Below are 5,434 nucleotides of genomic sequence, written 5' to 3'. Positions count from 1 at the left end.
CTCCCCCCTCCCCATGATAGGCCCCAGTGCGTGATGTTCCCCTTCCCGATGCTTTTCATAGTGGTTTTGTAGCACTCCCCATTTTCAGGTCGTCTCACATGTGTGTAGTTACAATTGCTACAAAGACCTCTTTGCTGTTGTTTTTGTCTGATATGGTTCCAGTTGAAAATACTCCTAATTCCCAAGCTTTATTATCTCAAAGTCATATTGTTGACACTCACTGTTCAGTGATTTATTTTTATCAAATCACTATCCTTGGTGGAATTAAGGTTAAAAAATACAGTCTATATAGTGTTAATTTCTTTATATTATCAGTTTGTCTTTTTAGGAGGAAACGGTTAATGGTCACTAAACTTGCAAATTTGTCAACTTCAGGAGTGTATTTATTCATTTCTCATAATACCTTTTTTTTCAAGATAAGGAAAGTGAGCAGGATTTTTTCCTTAATATATTTTATTCAAATTGAAAGTTTCCTAGTAAAAGTAGATAATTTTTCTCCAGTTGTTAATTTGTTTACAGTTCCTTACATAGATATGTTGAGTTCATTTTGGAGTTTGAATTTATTGGCTGAATGTGCTAAGAGATAAAAAGATCAACGAAGTTGATGTTTTTGAAAATAAGGTATTTGAAAATTTCTCTTATAGTGAAATTTGCTTATTTTAAAATATGAATAAACACTTGGCTACATGAAAATCTTTTTTGTTTTTGGTATTAAGTTTTTTGTGAAGAGCCGTAGAAAGGTGAAGATACAATGCCTGTCTTCTGCTGAAGTAGACAACATTTTTGCAATTAATGTGTGGCAATGTGGCATCTAATGTGTAATATCAAGATATTTTTTTTTTTGCATAAAGTTCTAGATTTTTTCAGATGTACCAAGGGTACCTTCAATTTAAACTGTACCAGTCTAAAATATCTAAAACATCACATACTTCCAAAAAAGGACTTTTCTGAGATTAACAGTTTGGTGCTTTTCTTAGTTAATTGCAATAGTTCACACAGTACGAAATCTGTGCTATTGTCTGATTTACATACTAAACAAGAGCTGAAGTACACATTTAAGAATGTTGCTCTAAGGTCCTCTTTAACTTACTAAGTAATATTCTGTCTTGTCTCATAAATTCCAGAGTGGAACCTGTTACTTGACAAGGGAAGCTGCTGAAGCTCTCTCTTCTCTTTTACTTGTTTTAAAATTTTAAAATTCGGAGGTGTACATACAGAAAAGTACATGTATCAGTGTATAGCTTGATGAATTATCATGAGGCGAACATACCCTCACCACCCAGACCTGGAAATAGAATATTACCAGTATTCAAGAAAACTTCTAATTTCTCTCTCCAATCACTAACTCCTTGCTTTCTAAAGATAATCACTATTTTGCCTTTTAACCCTATAATTTCCCCCCGTTTTGAACTCCTTGTATTAATGGAACCATATAGGAGAAGTTTTTTTGGTCTTTGACTTCTTTTGCTAATCATTAGGATTGTAATGGGTGTTGTGTCAGGTTCTTGCATTTTGTTCATTTTTATTGTTCTTTGGTGTTCCATTGTATTGATATACAGCAATATATGTTAACATTCTATAGCTACGGATAGATAGTTGGATTATTTTAAATTTGGGGCTTCTATGGATAATACTGCTATGACCACTCTTATTCAATATTTAGTGTACATGTGCATGCATTTCTGATGGTACGTAACATGGAGTACAGATCCTAGATGCCTTCAAATTTAGTAGACACCAAAAAATAGGTTTCCAAGGTGGTTGCACTAATTTACACTCCCACTAACAGTGTATGAGAATGCATGTTGCTCTTCTTCTTTCCAACACTTGCTATTACTTGTCCTTTCAATAGTAGCTATTATGATAGGTGTTTATGGTGTCACATTTTGGTTTTCTTTTGCATTTCATGATTACTACTGATGATGAACATATTTTCATATGTTTGTAGACTGTTGGTTATTTTCTTGTTTGAAGTGCCAGTTTGCATCTTTTGTCCACTTTTCAATTGGGTTGATTGTCTTTTTGTTCTTGTTTTGTAGGAGGTCTTTATATATTTTTTTTCTTTGAGATGGAGTTTTGCTCTTGTCATCCAGGCTGCAGTGCAATGGCATGATTTCAGCTCACTGCAGTCTCTGCCTCCTGAGTTCAAGTGAGTCTCCTGCCTCAGTCTCCTGAATACCTGGGATTATAGGCGTGCATCACCACACCTGGCTAATTTTTTGTGTTTCTAGTAGAGATGAGGTTTAGCCATGTTGACCAGGCCAGTCTTGAACTCCTGACCTCAGATGATCCACCCACTTCGGTCTCCCAAAGTATTGGGATTACAGGCATGAGCCACTGCGCCTGGCCTATATATTTTCTATATGAGCACGTTGTGAGTTTTTTATATTGCACATATCATCTCCCATATTGCAGCTTGTTTCTTTTCATTTTTATATTTTTCTTAATGGGACCTTCTATTGAATTTTAATCCAGTTTAATTTTCCATCTTCTCTTTTGTGGTTAGTACTTGTTTGACCTGTCTAAGAAGTCATTCCCTATATTTAGATCACAAAGATGTTCTCTTGTGTAATCATTTAGAAGCTTATGGTTTTACCTTTCACATTTAGGTGTGATATTTACTTGAAATTGGTATTTGTGGTATGAATTAGGAGGAATACATTTTATATGAATGTTTAATTGATTAAGTTCCGTTCATTAAAAGGACTACTCTTTCCCCACTACTTTACAATCGTATCTTTGTTATACATCAAATGTTCATATGCATGAGCATCTGTTTCAGGACTCTTTGGTCCCCTGGATCTATCCAAGTGCCAGTATTCCACTGTCTTGATTACTGTTGCTTTGTATTTAGTTGTGATAGGGGTAGAGTAACTCCTTTCATGCTGTTCTTCAAACTTGTCTTGTGTGTTCTTTGCATTTTGCATTTCCATATATATTTTGAAATCTGCAAATGAAATTATTAAAAATCTGGGATCTTGATTGGATTACATTGTTTCTATAGGTCAATTTGAAGAGAACTGAAATCTTTATAATATCCAGTTTTCCAATTTATAAACATAGTATATCTTTCCAATAATATTTTATGGTTTTTTAAATCTAGAAGTTAAAAAGATTTTTTTTAAACAATTTTTTTGAGGTATAATTGACGTAGAATAAATGGCCCATATTTAAAGTGTACAGTTTGATAAGTTTTGACATAAGTGTATACCTGTGAAACCATCACCACAGTCAAGATAAGGACACACCCATCACCCCCCAAAATTTCATGCCCACCCTGCCCTGATAGGCCCTTTCCCTACTCCTAAAACTCAAGTTTAAATGTAACTATCCTTTTACTTATTTTTTTTTAGTAAATTTTATTTTGCAAATTTAAGCTATGCAACATGTTGTTATGGGATATACGTAGATAGTATAAAGATTATTACATTGAAGTAAATTAACATATCTGTCCTTTGACAGTTACCCATTTTTTTTGTTTTGTTTTGTGGCAAGAACATCTAAAATGTTCTAATTTAGCATGAATCCCATATACAGTACTGTTTTATTATCTATAGTTCTCATGTTGTCCTTTAGATCTCTAGACTTGTTCATCCTACATATCAGCTACTTTGTATCCTCTGACCTGCATCTTCCCATTTCATCCCCTCTAACCCCTCTGTCCCTGGTAACCACTGTTTTGTTCTCTCTTTCTGTATATTTGATTTCTTTTTGTAGATCCCATATTTAATTAGTGAGATCATGCAATATTTTTCTTTTTGTGTCTGGCTTATTTTACTTAGCATAATTGTCCTCCAGTCCCAGCCATGTTGTGGTAAATGAAAAGATCTCATTCTTTTGTAAGTCTGAGTAATCTTTCATTGTATATATGTACCACAATTTCTTTATTCATTTTTCCATCAACAGACACTTAGGTTTTTTCCATATCTTGGCTATTGTGAATAATGATGCAATGAACATAGGAATGTAGAACCTTTACATGGTGATAATTTTATTTCCTTTGGGTATATGCTCAGCAGAGGGATCACGTGTCATTTGGTAGTTCTATTTTTAATTACTCTTTCTGCATACTCTTGTCAACATTTGTTATTTTTTGACTTTTTAAAATAATAACCACCTTTACAGCTGTGATGTGGTATCTCATAGTGGTTTTGATTTGCATTTCCCTGATGATTAATGATGTTAAATACCTTTTGATATAGCTGTTGGTGATTTTTGTCTTCCATGGAGAAATGTCTATTTAGATCCTTTGCCTGTTTAAAAAATTGGATTGTTTGTTTTTCTACTATTGAGTTGTATGAGTTCTTTGTTAATTTTGGGTATTAACCTCATCAGATATATTGTTTGCCAATATTTTTTTTCAATTTGTAGGCTGCTATTTCATTTGGTTGATTATATCTTTTGCTGTACAGAGCAGCAAAAGATATAATTTTTTTTTTGATTTGAAGTAGTCCCACTTATTTATTTTTGCTTTTGTGGCCTGAACTTTTGGTTTGATACCCAAAAATCGTTGCCAACTTCAGTGCCCAGGAGATTTTCCCCTATGTTCTCTTATAGGAGTTTTATAGTTCCTGGTCTCACAGTTAGGTCTTTTATCCATTTTGAGCTTATTTTTATGTATGGTATAAGGGTTCACTTTCTTTTGCATGTGAAATTTCAGTTTTCTTGACACCGTTTATTGAAGAGATTCTTCTTTCCTCATTGTGTCCTATTGGTGCCCCTGTCAAAAATTAGTTGACCATATCTGTTTGGGTTTGCTTCTAGGTTCTCTGTTCTGTTCTATTGGTGTATGTGTCTGTTTTTATGCCAGTACCACACTGTTTTGATTACTATAGCTTTGTTATATAATTTTTAAATCAGGAAGTATAATTCCTCCAACCTTGTTTTTCTTTCTTGGAATTGTTTTAGGGTCTTTATGTTTCCATACAAATTTTAGGATTTTTTTTTTTTTCCTGTGAGGAATGCCATTAGGATTTTGAAAGGGGTTATACTGAACCTATATATTGCTTTGGGTAGAATGGATAATTTAACAATATTAATTCTTCTGATTCGTGAGGATGGAATATCTTTTCATTTATTTTTTCATTATTTTGTCTTCAATTTCTTTCATCAACATCTTACAGTTTTTTGTGTACAGGTTTTTCACCTTCTTGGTTAAATTTATTCTTCAGTTTTTTAATTTTAAAGACATGACATATGTATAAACATATACATATTTCATGAAATATTTCTATTCAGGCATGCAATATATAATAATCACATCAGGATAAATGGGGTATCCATCACCTCAAGCATTTATTCTTTGTTACAAACAATTCAATTATACTCTTTTAAGTATTTTTAAATGTATGATTAAATTTTCATTGACTATGGTTGTGATATAGTCAAATCTTGTCTTATTCATTCTTTTCATCTTTTTTTTTTTTTTTTTTTT

The 5,434-nt window shown here is 32.7% G+C and overlaps 1 protein-coding gene across 10 annotated transcripts in view; it reads left to right on the top strand.

Moving 5' to 3' along the window:
• Positions 1 to 5,434, top strand: part of CEP128 (centrosomal protein 128) — a 483,382-nt gene that overhangs the window by 46,761 nt on the left and 431,187 nt on the right. The gene's annotated exons all lie outside the window — the stretch shown is intronic.

Source organism: Rhinopithecus bieti, unplaced genomic scaffold (genome assembly GCF_001698545.2).
Source record: "Rhinopithecus bieti isolate Rb0 unplaced genomic scaffold, ASM169854v2 scaffold_6782, whole genome shotgun sequence".
NCBI classification, from domain to species: domain Eukaryota; kingdom Metazoa; phylum Chordata; class Mammalia; order Primates; family Cercopithecidae; genus Rhinopithecus; species Rhinopithecus bieti.
This window is presented reverse-complemented; position numbering and strand designations above follow the sequence as displayed.